The sequence below is a fragment of the Hordeum vulgare genome, chromosome 1H (genome assembly GCF_904849725.1).
Source record: "Hordeum vulgare subsp. vulgare chromosome 1H, MorexV3_pseudomolecules_assembly, whole genome shotgun sequence".
Classification (NCBI taxonomy): Eukaryota; Viridiplantae; Streptophyta; class Magnoliopsida; order Poales; family Poaceae; genus Hordeum; species Hordeum vulgare.
In genome coordinates, this window is record NC_058518.1 from 438,435,086 (window position 1) to 438,454,604 (window position 19,519).

Below are 19,519 nucleotides of genomic sequence, written 5' to 3' on the forward strand. Positions count from 1 at the left end.
TCACACACCGACTCTACAAGCAATATCCGAAGCAATAAGAATGGTGCTTTTGATTGGTGTTCAGCCAAAGAAAGGTTCTACACCTAGGTGAATTAACACCAACCTCCCTCTTGATCTTGTTTCAGAAAACAAGCACAACCCACTAGTTAAAATTGTATTGCCTATGTGGAAAGTGTAGAACTGATACTCATGTTGCTATATTCACAATCTACAAGGTTATTTGGAAGTCCTCATCCTACTATATTTTGCTGGGAATATCTACATAGAGAAACCGCCAATTTCAATACTTGTGAGATAAATGCCTAAGTTGGGAAATTTTATATGTTTTATTGAATATACCAAACTTGTATAACTTAGCACAAACTTGTTTCCTCGTGAACTAGTATCCTGCAAATTGAGCATACACAATTAGTATCATGTTTAATATTTGTTTGTTCAAAGGAGTCTTAGTTTTGTTCACTTCGGATGTTGTGATGTTGTTTTCTATAATTTCTCAGTTGCAATCTTTTTTTGGCAGTTGTTGGAAAATGTTTCGTTGTGGTTGATTTTTGTGTTTCTCACGCCTTTGGTCATGATAGTAATATATATTTGGTCGCAATTCATGGATATTAAACTATGATATCGAATAATGGATATTAAACTATGATATCAAATAATGCTTCACTTATTGGTGGACGCAGCTGCTAAATTGTGATTAATTGATCATGTTGCATGTAGCAATGCACGAGCATTTTCCTAGTGATTGTAGTGGTTTGGTAGTTGAGCAGTTAAAGGGGTGGAAATTTATGAGCATAAACTATGAAATATAATCAACGACTATGAATATAAATATAAAATAAAGCACAAAAAGAAGATAAAAAAGCAACTTTGAAGGCCGATGGTCTCCGAGCGTATTGTGCTAGCCCATTTCGTAAGCACTCCAAGCGACACCTTGTTTGGTCTCACAATAGTCGACACATAGTCGCTCCCCTAAGGATAAGGTGAGTGTCATGTGGTCTTGTGTGCGAGTCAGGGATGACCCAATCACTCATGTGGGCCGTACAACTCAATATTGTATGCAACTACGCAATGCCCAATACTCTACAAAACTTAATTTTCTTAGACGCATCAATCAGTGTCTCCCATGGGGCTTGTCCATTTGGTGATTAGTTCCACATCACCGGGATGCACAAAATGGGACGAGAGCTTGGCTATTTAATATGATGGTATGCCACGCATGGAAGGTATCCATATCCTTAATGAACTCAACAGAGGCTACCCTTTCAGTATAATTCGAAAATTGAATCAAAAAGGAAATATAGAAACAACAAAACTTACTAACTGAAGTTTGGTATATACCAAATGCCAGGTTCGGCCACGTGAGGACCATCGAACAAAGATTCATGAGGGAGGAGAAAGGGGATTGATAGCCCAAGCATTCTATGTCTTGCATGACCTCTCATAAGTCCCAAGCCCACCCCTCGCTTTCTTACATGTATGTTTAATGTCACATGGTAGGGTGGGTTTCGGTATGTCTCAAGTGGCGGGGTGGCTCTAGAATTTGTTGTCAGGCTAGACCTTATGATATATGTCACACGTTATGATGTGATGTTTGATACTTCTCCGTCGTATCTACTTTTCCGAACTCTTTTGCCCTTATTTTGGACTCTAATTTGCATGATTTGAATGGAACTAACCCAGACTAACGCTGTTTTCAGTAGAATTGCCATGGTGTTGTTTTTGTGCAGAAATAAAAGTTCCCGGAATGTCGTAAAATTTACGAAGAATTTTTCTGGAATAAAAGATAAATACCTACGCAAACATCCACCGGAGGAGGCGTGCCAGTGGGCCACAAGCCCACAGGCCGCGACCACCGCCCTGGCCGCGGCGTGAGAGCTTGTGGGGCACACGTGGAACCACCGCCTCCAAACTCAGCTCTATATCTTCCGTCTTGCCCGAAAAAAAATCAGAGAGAAGGATTCATCGTGTTTTGCGATACGGAGGCGACGCCACCCCATGTTCTTCACCTGGAGGGCACATCTGGAGTCCGTTTTGGGCTCCAGAGAGGGGAAATCGTCGCCATCATCATCATCAACCTTCCTCCATCAACAATTCCATGATGCTCTTCATCGTTCGTGAGTAATCTCATTGTAGGCTTGCTACACGGTGATGAGTTGGATGAGATCTATCATGTAATCGAGTTAGTTTTGACGGGGACTGATCCCTAGTATCCACTATGTTCTGAGATTGATGTTGCTACTACTTTGCCATGCTTAATGCTTGTCACTAGGGCCCGAGTGCCATGATTTCAGATCTGAACCTATTATGTTGTCGCCGATATATGTGTGGTTTAGATCCTATCTTGCAAGTTGTAGTCACCTACTATGTGTTGTGACCCGACAACCCCGGAGTGACAATAGCCGGAAGCATTCCCGGAGATGACCATAGTATGAGGAGTTCATGTATTCACCAAGTGTTAATGTGTTGGTCCGGTTCTTTATTAAAAGGAGAACCTTAATATCCCGTAGTTTCCATTAGGACCCCGCTGCCACGGGAGGGATGGACAACAAATGTCATGCAAGTTCTTTTCCCTAAGCACGTATGACTACATACAGAATACATGCCTACATTAGATTGACGAACGGGAGCTAGTTACTTATCTCTTCGTGTTATAGCTCTTACATGATGAATCACATCCGTCATACTCATCCATCATCGATCCACTGCCTACGAGTCTTTTACTACTGGTCCTTGATACGTTACTTTGTCCAGGCTTGTCCCTTGCTACAAAAGGGATTGGGCCACTTTACTGCTACGGTTGTTCCTTGCCACTACTGTCACTACTGTTTTTACTTGCTACTTTGCTGTTACTTGTTGCAAGACCCTTTTCCGAAACTGTTGTCGGGAAAGAATAGTTACCCGTCCATGTGCAACTTACTAGCGCCATTGACACAACACTTAGGAATAGTCTGCCGTCAACAGATTTTTTCTGACACCGTTGTGATCATACTATTTTGCTACTCATACTTTGCTTGCAGACACTAATCTTTCAGGTGTGGTTGAATCTGGCAAACTCAGCTGCTAATACATGAGAATATTCTTTCGCTTCCCCTTGAGGCGAATCAATAAATTTGGGTTGAATACTCTACCCTTGAAAACTGTTGCGATCCCCTACACTTGTGGGTTATCAAGACCTTTTTCTGGCACCGTTCCCGGGGAAGCACAACTATATTCTTTGAGTCACTTGGGATTGACGTCTGCTGATCACTATGAGGAATCCGAAAGATCCAAGAACTAAAATCTTGCCTTCCACTACGAGGAGAGGTAAGGAACTGCCATCTAGCTCTGCACTTGATTCACCTTCAGTTATGAGTAAGTTTGCGACATCACATCCTGCTAGAAATCTTGATATGTCGCCTGTGCTTGATGATGCTAGTTCTGCTGCCCATGATGCTTATGATGAGGCTATGCTTGATACTATGCATGATGATGCTATGCTTGATACTATGCCTAATGATGCTATACTTGATACTGCTTTGCCACTAGGTGCATTCCTTGATGCACATATTGCTAGAGTTGCTGCTAGATGTGATGATACTTCTGAAACTGCTGATACTATTGAAGTAGAACCTGCTATTTTGCCTGCTAGAAATAGCTCTCCTATGCCTGAATTGCGTCTTATGCCTGATACGCGTTATGTTATGGAGGGAGAGATAGCTGAGGATTTTCTTGCGTGTAAGGATAGCTATGATGTTGAGAATTTACTGCGCAAGTGGAAAGAAAAATCTCTGATCGCTAGGATGAAATACGACCCGAAGTTTGCTACTTCGCATATCTTTGTGACCGATAAGGATTATGAATTCTCTGTCGACCCTGAGTTAATCACTCTGGTCGAATATGATACTTTTCACGGTTATGAGTCTGAAACGGTTGTAGCCCATCTTACCAAACTGCACGATATAGCCACCCTATTCACTAGTGAGGAAAAGATCCACCACTACTACAAGCTCAAGTTGTTTCCTTTCTCGCTAAAGGATGATGCTAAGACTTGGTTCACTTCTCTTGCCCCTCGTTGTGTGCGTAGCCCCTAGGATATGGTCTACTACTTCTCTGAAAAATATTTCCCTGCCCATAAAAAGCAAGCTGCCTTGCAGGAAATATACAACTTTGCTCAAGCTGAAGAAGAGAGTCTCCCACAAGCTTGGGGGAGGCTTATCTAGCTACTGAATGCTTTGCCTGATCACTCTCTTGAGAAGAATGAAATATTTGATATCTTCTATAATGGACTTACCGATGCTTCTAAAGACCACCTAGATAGTTGTGTTGATAGTGTTTTTAGGGAACGAACTATAGAACAAGCTGAGATTCTACTGAATAATATCTTGTGCAATGAGAATGCTTGGACTATTCTCGAACCACCTCCTAAGACAACTCCGAAGAAAAGAGGTATTCTATTCCCCAGTCCCGAAGATATGCAAGAAGCCAAGAAATCTATGGGAGAGAAAGGCATTAAATCTAAAGATGTCAAAAATCTACCACCTATCGAAGAGATCCATGGTCTTGATAACCCGATACAGGTAGTAAAAGTAAATTCTCTGTGTAGGTTTGATGAGAGTGATATTCCTTTTGATAAACCTGCTAGCTTATGCATGGATGAATTTGGTAACTTCGTTGCCAAACAACAGAGTTTCAATGATTATGTTAGCAGACAATTGGAACAGAATGCTCGCATGCTTAGTCATTTAAGTGCTTGTGTGGACATAAACATCAATGATCTTAAACTTCTGAGTAAACATGCCTCTATGGTTACTACTCAGGTAGAACAAGTACTTAAAGCTCAAAATGACTTGCTCAATGAGTTGAATGATAATTCTGTCAGAGTCGTCACTAGAGGCGGTAGAATGACCCAGGAACCTTTGTATCCTGAGGGTCATCTGAAGAGAATTGAACAAGATTCTCAAGGAGTTAGCACTGATGCACCTAGTCATCCTAGAAAGAAGAAAAAATATGATAGGAACCTGCACGCTAGCAACCCTATTGCTGCTACACCTGAGAGTCCAAACGATGTCTCTGTCTCTGATGCTGAAACACAATCTGGTGATGAACATGAGCCTAATGATAATATCAATAGTGATGTTCATGAAGATGCTCAACCTAGCAATGACAAGGATGCGGAGATTGAACCTGTTGATCTTGATAACCCACAGCCTAAGGCTAAGAGATACGATAAGAATGACTTCGCTGATAGGAAGCACGGTAAAAAAAGGCAACCATGGGTTCAGAAACCCATGCCCTTTCCTCCCAAACCATCCAAGAAAAAGGATGATGAAGATTTTGAGCGCTTCATTGAAATGATTAGACTTGTCTTTCTGCAAATGCGTTTGACGGATATGCTCAAAATGTCTCCGTGTGCTAAGTACATGAAGGATATTGTGACTAATAAGAGGAGGATACCTGATCTTGAGATCTCCGCCATGCTTGCCAATTACACTTTCAAGGGTGGAACTCCTAAGAAACTAGGTGATCTCGGTGTGCCCACTATACCTTGCTCCATTAAAGGCAATTACGTTAAAACTATGTTATGCGACCTTGGAGCCGGTGTTAGTGTTATGTCTCTCTCTCTTTATCGTAGGCTTGAACTGGATAAGTTGACACCCACTGAAATCTCTCTGCAAATGGCCGACAAATCAACTGCTTTCCCTATCGGCATTTGCGAGGATGTGCCTGTTGTGGTTGCTAACACCACTATCTTAACAGACTTTGTTATCTTGGATATTCCCGAGGACGATGCCATGGTTGTCATCCTCGGAAGACCCTTTTTAAACACCGCAGGGGCTGTTATAGATTGCAATAAAGGCAATGTCACTTTCCATGTCCACGGTAATGAGCATATGGTGCACTTTCCGAAGAAACAATATCGAGTACATTTCATCAATGCTATCGAAAAAACTTCATCGATTTTTACTGGGAGCTTTGAATGCCCTATTCGTCGTGTCAAGATGAAGTATGATTTGCTTTTTTGGGAGATACACATCCCTATTGAGGTGACCTAGTGACTATTCAAAAGTTCTCCGTTCTCTTTTGCGATTCGAAAAGGTTTGTCAAGGAGACTTGATCAACCTCATTGGCGGATTTTCTTTCGATGACCATGAGATGGATGAATCGAGGAGTCACAAACCTCTGTTCCAAGCTTTCACTTTAGGTTGCTTAGAAGAAAAATGATAGATTTAGTTTTGTTTTCCCTGTTTTCTATTTTAGCATCCGGTAGAAAAGTACCCCTAACATAAAAGTTCCCCGAACGTCCTGAAAATCAAGTATGATTTTTTCTCAAACTTTTGAAAAATTCTGAGACAAAGAGTTTTTCTCGGGGCTGCACCAGTGGGCTTGTGGCCCAAAGGCACCCCTCCACTCATTCTTGCTCTCATCTGGTTCTCCTACCTCCAGAAAAAATTGTTTCGCAGCTCAAACTCGTGTTCTTGATCCTCTTGCTGGGATTTTCGATCTGTTTGCTCAAATCACCGTTCTCCGAACTGTTTTGGGGAAATTACTCCTTGGTAAGTGACTCCTCCATTGGTCCAATTAGTTTTTGCTCTAGTGCCTTATACTCCGCGTATTTTTTGCTAACTTGGTGACCATGTTCTTGAGCTTTGCATGCTAATTTTAGCTGGTCCCAAGTAGTTTTGATGCGTAATATGGTCTATAGGCACTTGTGGGGGTAGTTGCTACTAGTTTAGTTGAGTCTTGTTCACTTTTCCTTTGGGTCACTGAAAATTTCAGAAAGGAAGATGTTCAAGAGAAACTTTCATGGTGGTTCCTCAAGCAAGAGAGGTCCCCGTCTTGCGATTCGGGAGCCTGATCCTTATCAACCAAGGGACGCGCAGGTACAACCATGTGAATGGCCTTCTGATGAATTTATGATTGAGGCAGGTTTCAAAGGTGAGTTTGATGCACTTGTTCACAACGTTGGACTCGAAGAATTCATCTCCCATAAATGTGAACAGTATGTTGCTCTCACTGCCTCTTTTGTTCGTAGATTCAAATTTTCAGCTGTCCGTGAGCCATCGGTACTATTTGATCTCTATGATAAATCGTATACCATGGATTTAGAGAATTTCAGTAGAATTTGCAAAATACCTATTTGGGGTAGGCTCAATGATCCTCCTAAATCTTCGGTTAGAGATTTTTGCTCTGGTATTACAGTTGGAGAAACTAGAGACATTACGCAAGCTACCATGGGGAGTGTTCATTTTCCTGCCTTGCATTACTTTGCCCTCTTAATAGGCAGATGCATTAGTGGCAAGATTGAGCATTGTCACCTCTTCGCACCCGACCTCAGTATCCTTAAGAGCGCAGTGACGGGTGACAAAAGCTTCAACATGGGAGCTATAATAGCAAGGAGGCTGAATAAGAATGCTAATGAAGGGGATTTCTTTGGTGGGATCTATGCCACTCGCATAGCAAATTTTCTTGGAGTACCCATCCGCGAAGGAGATCCCCCGCTCCATATAGCTTTCCTTGACCGCGTCGCTTTGACACGCTACCAGTTCCTTGAGAGGGATGACGGATCCCTCCTATACCGTTTGATATTTAACCGTCTGCGTGTTTTCCATATTACCCTTCCTGCTCCTGCCTTCTTTGACTTTCAGGTAAAACGGAGATATTACATAACCAGAGGAGTATGAGAGGGATGCAAAGGCTGCTCGTCTCCGTGAGGCAGCTATTCAGGCAGTGGCTGCAGCGCTCCCGTATAACCCCCATTATGATTTCGGGTTTCACCAAGACCATCCTTGGGAGTAGACAAACTTAGGCCAAAATTCTAAGCTTGGGGGAGTACGTGTTTTCACCGACTTTACATTCCTGCTTATGCTTTCACTTTGTCAGCCGGTGTTCACACTTTGCCACTGTAGCATCCATGCTAGTTTATTTTCTTTTTCTTTTCGTGTGTCTGTCTAGTTTGAGAAAACCCAAAAAGATTTTCTTTTTCTTGTTTTGCTTGTTGGGAGCTTTCTCGTGTAGATAGTTTTCTTTTTCTTTGGGTCAAGGTAGAAGATATTGGTTACAATGTTTAGTGGCTCTTGCATGCATACCTGTTTAGCTTTCAAGGAGCCATATTACTTTGTCTTCTCCTTTGTGTTTGCCTACAGATTCCAGCTTTAGTCCAATGCACGAGCACGCTTATTACTGTTCACATCGTTCGGTCGTGCAAGTGAAATGCAATAATGAAGATATGTGATGAAGTGACTGAGCCTGGAAAAGCTGGTATGAACTCGATCTATTTTGTTTTTGTAAATATGACTAGCTCATCATGCCTGATTCAGCTTTGTTGTGAGAGAAACATGTTTGCAATGACAACTTAGAGATCATAGTTGCTTATGCCATGCTTACTTAGCTAGGAGCTTATAATGGTTTGCCTTGGTTGCCAACATGAATGTTGAGATGACTATGATGTAGTATGATAGGATGGTATCCTCCTTTGAATGATTCAAGTGGCTTGACTTGGCGCATGTTTACGCATGTACTTGAAACAAAATCAACATAGCCTCTATGATATTCATGTTCATGGTGATTTATGTCCTACTCATGCTTGCACTCAATGTTAGTTACTGTCAATTCATTTTGATGACTGTTGTCGCTCTCTAGTTGGTCGCTTCCCAGTCTTTTGCTAGCCTTCACTTGTACTAAGCGGGAATACTGCTTGTGCATCCACTTCCATAAAACCAAAGTTGTTCCATATGAGTCCACCATACCTACCTATGTGCGGTATCTACCTGTCGTTCCAAGTAAATTTGCATGTGCCACTCTCTAAATCTTCAAGAAATAATCTGTTTTGGATGCCCGAACAACTCATGTGGTGACAGGGGGCTATTGTTATCTTCCATGCTAGGCGTGTTATCCTCGATATGTGTTTACTCACTATCATTCACGAGAAAGGGTCCGGTAATTGGAATTCCCAGTTCCATGCTCAAATCGAAAAGATAATTGCAAACAAAACTCCCCCAGGATTGATGTTATTATGGACGGTACCCGAGATTCGGCTAGCCGTGGAGTGTGATTGATTGGTGGTGGGGGAATCAAAACTTTACTTTTCTGTTTGGGAACCGCCTATAGCATGTGTAGCGTAGAAGATGTTGAGAACTCTTAGTCATTGCGTTGACAATGAAAGCATGCCACCCAAAATTATTATCTATGTTTTCAAAGCTTGAGCTCTGGCACCTTTGCAAATCAATGCTTCCCTCCGCGAAGGGCCTGTCTATTTATGTTCCTGTTGAGTCATCCTCCTCTTATAAAAGCACCAACTAGAGAGCACCTCTGTCATTTTTATGCTTTGCTTTTAACTGTGTTGAGTATGACTGTGACTAGATCTTCATTGCCCTGAATTACAATGTTTAGACAGCCCTTGGTCTTTGAAAGTTCTCTGCATTTATGTTTTGCGGTCTCAGAAAGAGCTAGCGAGATACCATCTATTCGTACTGCTTCATGTTGTTTTGATTGAAGTGTTGACACTTGAGGCTTATTACTATTTGCTCGCTAGCTGATTATGCCATTGATATGAGTTTACCGTGAGACCTAGATGTCATTTTCTTATGTGGTTTGCTTGTGATCTTGCTGAAACTCTGGATATGACTTAGAGATAGTTGCAACAACAAGATCAAACAGAGTTCGTCAAAGTTTTTCTTTTGTCTCTTTCAGTTTGTCAACTGAATTGCTTGAGGACAAGCAAGGCTTTAAGCTTGGGGGAGTTGATACGTCTCCGTTGTATCTACTTTTCCGAACTCTTTTGCCCTTGTTTTGGACTCTAATTTGCATGATTTGAATGGAACTAACCCAAACTAACGTTGTTTTCAACACAATTGCCATGGTGTTGTTTTTGTGCAGAAATATAAGTTCTCGGAATGTCCTAAAAATTTATGGAGAATTTTTCTAGAATAAAAGAAAAATACCTGCGGAAAGATCCACCAGAGGAGGCGTGCTAGTGGGCCACAATCCCACAGGGCCGCGGCCACCCCCCTGGCCGCGCCGTGAGGGCTTGTGGGGCCACGTGGCACCACCGCCTCCAAACTTAGCTTTATATCTTCCGTCTCGCCCGGAAAAAAATCAGAGAGAAAGATTCATCGCGTTTTGCGATACGGAGGCGCCGCCACCCCCTGTTCTTCAAGTGGAGGGCAGATCTGGAGTCCGTTTTGGGATCCGGAGAGGGGAAATCGTCGCCATCGTTATCATCAACCTTCCTCCATCGACAATTCCATGATGCTCTTCATCGTTCGTGAGTAATATCATCGTAGGCTTGCTGGACGGTGATGAGTTGGATGAGATCTATCATGTAATCGAGTTAATTTTGACGGGGATTGATCCCTAGTATCCACTATGTTCTGAGATTGATGTTGCTACTACTTTGCCATGCTTAATGCTTGTCACTAGGGCCCGAGTTCCATGATTTCAGATCTGAACCTATTATGTTGTCGCCAATATATGTGTGGTTTAGATCCTATCTTGCAAGTTGTAGTCACCTACTATGTGTTGAGACCCGACAACCCCGGAGTGACAATAGCGGGAAGCACTCCCGGAGATGACCATAGTATGAGGAGTTCATGTATTCACCAAGTGTTAATGTGTTGGTCCGGTTCTTTATTAAAAGGAGAACCTTAATATCCCGTAGTTTCCATTAGTACCCCACTGCCACGGGAGGGATGGACAATAAATGTCATGCAAGTTCTTTTCCCTAAGCACGTATGACTACATACAGAATGCATGCCTACATTAGATTGACGAACGAGAGCTAGTTACTTATCTCTTCGTGTTATAGCTCTTACATGATGAATCACATCCGTCATACTCATCCATCATCGATCCACTGCCTACGTGTCTTTTACTACTCGTCCTTGCTACGTTACTTTGTCTAGGCTTGTCCCTTGCTACAAAAGGGATTGGGCCACTTTACTGCTACTGTTGTTCCTTGCCACTGCTGTCACTACTACTGTTACTTGCTACTTTGCTGTTACTTGTTGCAAGACCCTTTTCCGACACTGTTGTCGGGAAAGAATAGTTACCCGTCCACATGCAACTTACTGGCGCCATTGACACAATAGTTAGGAATAGTCTGCCGTCAACAGATCTTTTCTAACACTGTTGTGATCATACTATTTTGCTACTCATACTTTGCTTGCAGACACTAATCTTTCAGGTGTGGTTGAATCTGGCAAACTCAGCTGCTAATACTTGAGAATATTCTTTGGCTTCCCCTTGAGGCGAATCAATATATTTGGGTTGAATACTCTACCCTTGAAAACTGTTGCGATCCCCTACACTTGTGGGTTATCAAGACCTTTTCTGGCGCCGTTGCCGGGGAAGCACAACTGTATTCTCTGAGTCACTTGGGATTGACGTCTGATGATCACTATGAGGAATCCGAAAGATCCAAGAACTAAAATCTTGCCTTCCACTAAGAGGAGAAGTAAGGAACTGCCATCAAGCTCTGCACTTGATTCACCTTCAGTTATGAGTAAGTTTGCGACATCACATCCTTGCTTATGCTTTCACTTTGTTAGCCGGTGTTCACACTTTGCCACTGTATCATCCATGCTAGTTTATTTTCTTTTTCTTTTCGTGTGTCTGTCTAGTTTGAGAAAACCCAAATTTTTTTTCTTTTTCTTCTTTTGCTTGTTGGGAGCTTTCCCGTGTAGATAGTTTTCTTTTTCTTTGGGTCAAGGTAGAAGATATTGGTTACAATGTTTAGTGGCTCTTGCATGCATACCTGTTTAGCTTTCAAGGAGCCATATTACTTTGTCTTCTCCTTTGTGTTTGCCTGCAGATTCCAGCTTTAGTCCAATGCACGAGCACGCTTATTACTGTTCACATCGTTCGGTCGTGCAAGTGAAAGGCAATAATGAAGATATGTGATGAAGTGACTGAGCCTGGAAAAGCTGGTATGAACTCGATCTATTTTGTTTTTGTAAATATGACTAGCTCATCATGCCTGATTCAGCTTTGTTGTGAGAGAAACATGTTTGCAATGACAACTTAGAGATCATAGTTGCTTATGCCATGCTTACTTAGCTAGGAGCTTATAATGGTTTGCCTTGGTTGCCAACATGAATGTTGAGATGACTATGATGTAGTATGATAGGATGGTATCCTCCTTTGAATGATTCAAGTGGCTTGACTTGGCGCATGTTTACGCATGTACTTGAAACAAAATCAACATAGCCTCTATGATATTCATGTTCATGGTGATTTATGTCCTACTCATGCTTGCACTCAATGTTAGTTACTGTCAATTCATTTTGATGACTGTTGTCGCTCTCTAGTTGGTCGCTTCCCAGTCTTTTGCTAGCCTTCACTTGTACTAAGCAGGAATACTGCTTGTGCATCCACTTCCATAAAACCAAAGTTGTTCCATATGAGTCCACCATACCTACCTATGTGCGGTATCTACCTGTCGTTCCAAGTAAATTTGCATGTGCCACTCTCTAAATCTTCAAGAAATAATCTGTTTTGGATGCCCGAACAACTCATGTGGTGACAGGGGGCTATTGTTATCTTCCATGCTAGGCGTGTTATCCTCGATATGTTTTTATTCACTATCATTCACGAGAAAGGGTCCGGTAATTGGAATTCCCAGTTCCAGGCTCAAATCGAAAAGATAATTGCAAACAAAACTCCCCCAGGATTGATGTTGGTATGGACGGTACCCGAGATTCGGCTAGCCGTCGAGTGTGATTGATTGGTGGTGGGGGAATCAAAACTTTACTTTTCTGTTTGGGAACCGCCTATAGCATGTGTAGCGGAGAAGATGTTGAGAACTCTTAGTCATTGCGTTGACAATGAAAGCATGCCACCCAAAATTATTATCTATGTTTTCAAAGCTTGAGCTCTGGCACCTTTGCAAATCAATGCTTCCCTCCACGAAGGGCCTGTCTATTTATGTTCCTGTTGAGTCATCCTCCTCTTATAAAAGCACCAACTAGAGAGCACCTCTGTCATATTTATGCTTTGCTTTTAACTGTGTTGAGTATGACTGTGACTAGATCTTCATTGCCCTGAATTACAATGTTTAGACAGCCCTTGGTCTTTGAAGGTTCTCTGCATTTATGTTTTGCGGTCTCAGAAAGAGCTAGCGAGATACCATCTATTCGTACTGCTTCATGTTGTTTTGATTGAAGTGTTGACACTTGAGGCTTATTATTATTTGCTCGCTAGCTGATTATGCCATTGATATGAGTTTACCGTGAGACCTAGATGTCATTTTCTTATGTGGTTTGCTTGTGATCTTGCTGAAACTCTGGATATGACTTAGAGATAGTTGCAACAACAAGATCAAACAGAGTTCGTCAAAGTTTTTCTTTTGTCTCTTTCAGTTTGTCAACTGAATTGCTTGAGGACAAGCAAGGCTTTAAGCTTGGGGGAGTTGATACGTCTCCGTTGTATCTACTTTTCCGAACTCTTTTGCCCTTGTTTTGGACTCTAATTTGCATGATTTGAATGGAACTAACCCAAACTAACGTTGTTTTCAACACAATTGCCATGGTGTTGTTTTTGTGCAGAAATAGAAGTTTTCGGAATGTCCTGAAAATTTATGGAGAATTTTTCTAGAATAAAAGAAAAATACCTGCGGAAAGATCCACCAGAGGAGGCGTGCTAGTGGGCCACAATCCCACAGGGCCGCGGCCACCCCCCTGGCCGCGCCGTGAGGGCTTGTGGGGCCACGAGGCACCACCGCCTCCAAACTTAGCTTTATATCTTCCGTCTCGCCCGGAAAAAAATCAGAGAGAAAGATTCATCGCGTTTTGCGATACGGAGGCGCCGCCACCCCCTGTTCTTCAAGTGGAGGGCAGATCTGGAGTCCGTTTTGGGATCCGGAGAGGGGAAATCGTCTCCATCGTTATCATCAACCTTCCTCCATCGACAATTCCATGATGCTCTTCATCGTTCGTGAGTAATATCAGCGTAGGCTTGCTGGACGGTGATGAGTTGGATGAGATCTATCATGTAATCGAGTTAGTTTTGACGGGGACTGATCCCTAGTATCCACTATGTTCTGAGATTGATGTTGCTACTACTTTGCCATGCTTAATGCTTGTCACTAGGGCCCGAGTTCCATGATTTCAGATCTGAACCTATTATGTTGTCGCCAATATATGTGTGGTTTAGATCCTATCTTGCAAGTTGTAGTCACCTACTATGTGTTGAGACCCGACAACCCCGGAGTGACAATAGCCGGAAGCACTCCCGGAGATGACCATAGTATGAGGAGTTCATGTATTCACCAAGTGTTAATGTGTTGGTCCGGTTCTTTATTAAAAGGAGAACCTTAATATCCCGTAGTTTCCATTAGGACCCCGCTGCCACGGGAGGGATGGACAATAAATGTCATGCAAGTTCTTTTCCCTAAGCACGTATGACTACATACAGAATACATGCCTACATTAGATTGACGAACGGGAGCTAGTTACTTATCTCTTCGTGTTATAGCTCTTACATGATGAATCACATCCGTCATACTCATCCATCATCGATCCACTGCCTACGTGTCTTTTACTACTCGTCCTTGCTACGTTACTTTGTCCAGGCTTGTCCCTTGCTACAAAAGGGATTGGGCCACTTTACTGCTACTGTTGTTCCTTGCCACTGCTGTCACTACTACTGTTACTTGCTACTTTGCTGTTACTTGTTGCAAGACCCTTTTCCGACACTGTTGTCGGGAAAGAATAGTTACCCGTCCACATGCAACTTACTGGCGCCATTGACACAATAGTTAGGAATAGTCTGCCGTCAACAGATCTTTTCTAACACCGTTGTGATCATACTATTTTGCTACTCATACTTTGCTTGCAGACACTAATCTTTCAGGTGTGGTTGAATCTGGCAAACTCAGCTGCTAATACTTGAGAATATTCTTTGGCTTCCCCTTGAGGCGAATCAATATATTTGGGCTGAATACTCTACCCTTGAAAACTGTTGCGATCCCCTACACTTGTGGGTTATCAAGACCTTTTCTGGCGCCGTTGCCGGGGAAGCACAACTGTATTCTCTGAGTCACTTGGGATTGACGTCTGATGATCACTATGAGGAATCCGAAAGATCCAAGAACTAAAATCTTGCCTTCCACTAAGAGGAGAAGTAAGGAACTGCCATCTAGCTCTGCACTTGATTCACCTTCAGTTATGAGTAAGTTTGCGACATCACATCCTTGCTTATGCTTTCACTTTGTTAGCCGGTGTTCACACTTTGCCACTGTATCATCCATGCTAGTTTATTTTCTTTTTCTTTTCGTGTGTCTGTCTAGTTTGAGAAAACCCAATTTTTTTTTCTTTTTCTTCTTTTTCTTGTTGGGAGCTTTCCCGTGTAGATAGTTTTCTTTTTCTTTGGGTCAAGGTAGAAGATATTGGTTACAATGTTTAGTGGCTCTTGCATGCATACCTGTTTAGCTTTCAAGGAGCCATATTACTTTGTCTTCTCCTTTGTGTTTGCCTGCAGATTCCAGCTTTAGTCCAATGCATGAGCACGCTTATTACTGTTCACATCGTTCGGTCGTGCAAGTGAAAGGCAATAATGAAGATATGTGATGAAGTGACTGAGCCTGGAAAAGCTGGTATGAACTCGATCTATTTTGATTTTGTAAATATGACTAGCTCATCATGCCTGATTCAGCTTTGTTGTGAGAGAAACATGTTTGCAATGACAACTTAGAGATCATAGTTGCTTATGCCATGCTTACTTAGCTAGGAGCTTATAATGGTTTGCCTTGGTTGCCAACATGAATGTTGAGATGACTATGATGTAGTATGATAGGATGGTATCCTCCTTTGAATGATTCAAGTGGCTTGACTTGGCACATGTTTACGCATGTACTTGAAACAAAATCAACATAGCCTCTATGATATTCATGTTCATGGTGATTTATGTCCTACTCATGCTTGCACTCAATGTTAGTTACTGTCAATTCATTTTGATGACTGTTGTCGCTCTCTAGTTGGTCGCTTCCCAGTCTTTTGCTAGCCTTCACTTGTACTAAGCGGGAATACTGCTTGTGCATCCACTTCCATAAAACCAAAGTTGTTCCATATGAGTCCACCATACCTACCTATGTGCGGTATCTACCTGTCGTTCCATGTAAATTTGCATGTGCCACTCTCTAAATCTTCAAGAAATAATCTGTTTTGGATGCCCGAACAACTCATGTGGTGACAGGGGGCTATTGTTATCTTCCATGCTAGGCGTGTTATCCTCGATATGTGTTTACTCACTATCATTCACGAGAAAGGGTCCGGTAATTGGAATTCCCAGTTCCATGCTCAAATCGAAAAGATAATTGCAAACAAAACTCCCCCAGGATTGATGTTGGTATGGACGGTACCCGAGATTCGGCTAGCCGTGGAATGTGATTGATTGGTGGTGGGGGAATCAAAACTTTACTTTTCTGTTTGGGAACCGCCTATAGCATGTGTAGCGTAGAAGATGTTGAGAACTCTTAGTCATTGCGTTGACAATGAAAGCATGCCACCCAAAATTATTATCTATGTTTTCAAAGCTTGAGCTCTGGCACCTTTCCAAATCAATGCTTCCCTCCGCGAAGGGCCTGTCTATTTATGTTCCTGTTGAGTCATCCTCCTCTTATAAAAGCACCAACTAGAGAGCACTTCTGTCATTTTTATGCTTTGCTTTTAACTGTGTTGAGTATGACTGTGACTAGATCTTCATTGCCCTGAATTACAATGTTTAGACAGCCCTTGGTCTTTGAAGGTTCTCTGCATTTATGTTTTGCGGTCTCAAAAAGAGCTAGCGAGATACCATCTATTCGTACTGCTTCATGTTGTTTTGATTGAAGTGTTGACACTTGAGGCTTATTATTATTTGCTCGCTAGCTGATTATGCCATTGATATGAGTTTACCGTGAGACCTAGATGTCATTTTCGTATGTGGTTTGCTTGTGATCTTGCTGAAACTCTGGATATGACTTAGAGATAGTTGCAACAACAACATCAAACAGAGTTCGTCAAAGTTTTTCTTTTGTCTCTTTCAGTTTGTCAACTGAATTGCTTGAGGACAAGCAAGGCTTTAAGCTTGGGGGAGTTGATACGTCTCCGTTGTATCTACTTTTCCGAACTCTTTTGCCCTTGTTTTGGACTCTAATTTGCACGATTTGAATGGAACTAACCCAAACTAACGTTGTTTTCAACACAATTGCCATGGTGTTGTTTTTGTGCAGAAATAGAAGTTCTCGGAATGTCCTGAAAATTTATGGAGAATTTTTCTAGAATAAAAGAAAAATACCTGCGGAAAGATCCACCAGAGGAGGCGTGCTAGTGGGCCACAATCCCACAGGGCCGCGGCCACCCCCCTGGCCGCGCCGTGAGGGCTTGTGGGGCCACGTGGCACCACCGCCTCCAAACTTAGCTTTATATCTTCCGTCTCGCCCGGAAAAAAATCAGAGAGAAAGATTCATCGCGTTTTGCGATACGGAGGCGCCGCCACCCCCTGTTCTTCAAGTGGAGGGCAGATCTGGAGTCCGTTTTGGGATCCGGAGAGGGGAAATCGTTGCCATCGTTATCATCAACCTTCCTCCATCGACAATTCCATGATGCTCTTCATCGTTCGTGAGTAATATCATCGTAGGCTTGCTGGACGGTGATGAGTTGGATGAGATCTATCATGTAATCGAGTTAGTTTTGACAGGGATTGATCCCTAGTATCCACTATGTTCTGAGATTGATGTTGCTACTACTTTGCCATGCTTAATGCTTGTCACTAGGGCCCGAGTTCCATGATTTCAGATCTGAACCTATTATGTTGTCGCCAATATATGTGTGGTTTAGATCCTATCTTGCAAGTTGTAGTCACCTACTATGTGTTGAGACCCGACAACCCCGGAGTGACAATAGCGGGAAGCACTCCCGGAGATGACCATAGTATGAGGAGTTCATGTATTCACCAAGTGTTAATGTGTTGGTCCGGTTCTTTATTAAAAGGAGAACCTTAATATCCCGTAGTTTCCATTAGGACCCCGCTGCCACGGGAGGGATGGACAATAAATGTCATGCAAGTTCTTTTCCCTAAGCACGTATGACTACATACAGAATACATGCCTACATTAAATTGACGAACGGGAGCTAGTTACTTATCTCTTCATGTTATAGCTCTTACATGATGAATCACATCCGTCATACTCATCCATCATCGATCCACTGCCTACGTGTCTTTTACTACTCGTCCTTGCTACGTTACTTTGTCCAGGCTTGTCCCTTGCTACAAAAGGGATTGGGCCACTTTACTGCTACTGTTGTTCCTTGCCACTGCTGTCACTACTACTGTTACTTGCTACTTTGCTGTTACTTGTTGCAAGACCCTTTTCCGACACTGTAGTCGGGAAAGAATAGTTACCCGTCCACATGCAACTTACTGGCGCCATTGACACAATAGTTAGGAATAGTCTGCCGTCAACAGATCTTTTCTAACACCGTTGTGATCATACTATTTTGCTACTCATACTTTGCTTGCAGACACTAATCTTTCAGGTGTGGTTGAATCTGGCAAACTCAGCTGCTAATACTTGAGAATATTCTTTGGCTTCCCCTTGAGGCGAATCAATATATTTGGGTTGAATACTCTACCCTTGAAAACTGTTGCGATCCCCTACACTTGTGGGTTATCAAGACTTTTTCTGGCGCCGTTGCCGGGGAAGCACAACTGTATTCTCTGAGTCACTTGGGATTGACGTCTGATGATCACTATGAGGAATCCGAAAGATCCAAGAACTAAAATCTTGCCTTCCACTAAGAGGAGAAGTAAGGAACTGCCATCTAGCTCTGCACTTGATTCACCTTCAGTTATGAGTAAGTTTGCCACATCACATCCTTGCTTATGCTTTCACTTTGTTAGCCGGTGTTCACACTTTGCCACTGTATCATCCATGCTAGTTTATTTTCTTTTTCTTTTCGTGTGTCTGTCTAGTTTGAGAAAACCCAATTTTTTTTTCTTTTTCTTCTTTTGCTTGTTGGGAGCTTTCCCGTGTAGATAGTTTTCTTTTTCTTTGGGTCAAGGTAGAAGATATTGGTTACAATGTTTAGTGGCTCTTGCATGCATACCTGTTTAGCTTTCAAGGAGCCATATTACTTTGTCTTCTCCTTTGTGTTTGCCTGCAGATTCCAGCTTTAGTCCAATGCACGAGCACGCTTATTACTGTTCACATCGTTCGGTCGTGCAAGTGAAAGGCAATAATGAAGATATGTGATGAAGTGACTGAGCCTGGAAAAGCTGGTATGAACTCGATCTATTTTGTTTTTGTAAATATGACTAGCTCATCATGCCTGATTCAGCTTTGTTGTGAGAGAAACATGTTTGCAATGACAACTTAGAGATCATAGTTGCTTATGCCATGCTTACTTAGCTAGGAGCTTATAATGGTTTGCCTTGGTTGCCAACATGAATGTTGAGATGACTATGATGTAGTATGATAGGATGGTATCCTCCTTTGAATGATTCAAGTGGCTTGACTTGGCGCATGTTTACGCATGTACTTGAAACAAAATCAACATAGCCTCTA